Here is a 763-nt window from a genome sequence, read left to right as displayed (position 1 = left end):
CTGCGGCAGGCCACCTTTGTCCCCAGGATCTCAGATCACTTACATCAAACAAAGGAGGTGATGAATTACCAGCCATAACACACAGTGAATAAATCAAAAGCTGGCTTAAAAGATATAAATAGGAATTGTAAAACCACCTTGAATTGCCTGCTATATGAATAAGCACAGCATACAAAGTTTTTAACACCTTATAGTACATAATTAAAGGACAGACCCAGGTCTACAGCCATGCCACTCTGAACAAGCCCAATCCAGTCTGATCTCAGAAGCTAAGCAGAGTCGGGCCTGGTTAGTACTTAGGCGAAAAACCACCTAGGAAGACCAGGTGCTGTAGGCGTAAAAAATAAAAAATAAAGGATTGCAAGCTGGCAAGGTACTTGCAATCTGTGAGGTCAACCAAGGGTGGCTTTGCCTAAATAAAAATAAATTAATTAATTAAAATTAAAATAAATAAATAAAAATTTTTTTTAAAAAAAAAAAGGACAGACCCACAACCCAACTCCGGCCACACAGGGACAATGAGACTAATTCTGGAATTTGGTTTGAGTTCTCAGGGGACAGAATCTCCTGGATTGGAGGTGGCCACAAAGTAAGGCTAGAATTCCTGGGGAATCTCCTTATGCAGCCTGAGAATGAACCAACATGATGAAAGGCAGGACTGAGTGACAGAGAGAAGCCAAGTCCAAGGAGGATTTATAGACCTCGGCTCTTTCTCTCCTTTCTCTCCTGTACACAGCCTCTAATAATACAGTCACCTCATGGT

The 763-nt window shown here is 41.3% G+C and overlaps 1 pseudogene; it reads left to right on the top strand.

Annotated features, from left to right (window-relative positions):
- The first annotated feature begins 218 nt into the window (after nucleotides 1-218).
- LOC120604160 (uncharacterized) lies at nucleotides 219-337 on the top strand (annotated as a pseudogene).
- The last annotated feature ends 426 nt before the right edge of the window (nucleotides 338-763 follow it).

The sequence above is a fragment of the Pteropus medius genome, unplaced genomic scaffold, assembly GCF_902729225.1.
Source record: "Pteropus medius unplaced genomic scaffold, Ma_sr-lr_union100, whole genome shotgun sequence".
NCBI classification, from domain to species: Eukaryota; Metazoa; Chordata; class Mammalia; order Chiroptera; family Pteropodidae; genus Pteropus; species Pteropus medius.
The sequence above is the reverse complement of the archived record's forward strand: the minus strand, read 5'-3'. Positions and strand labels throughout refer to the sequence as shown.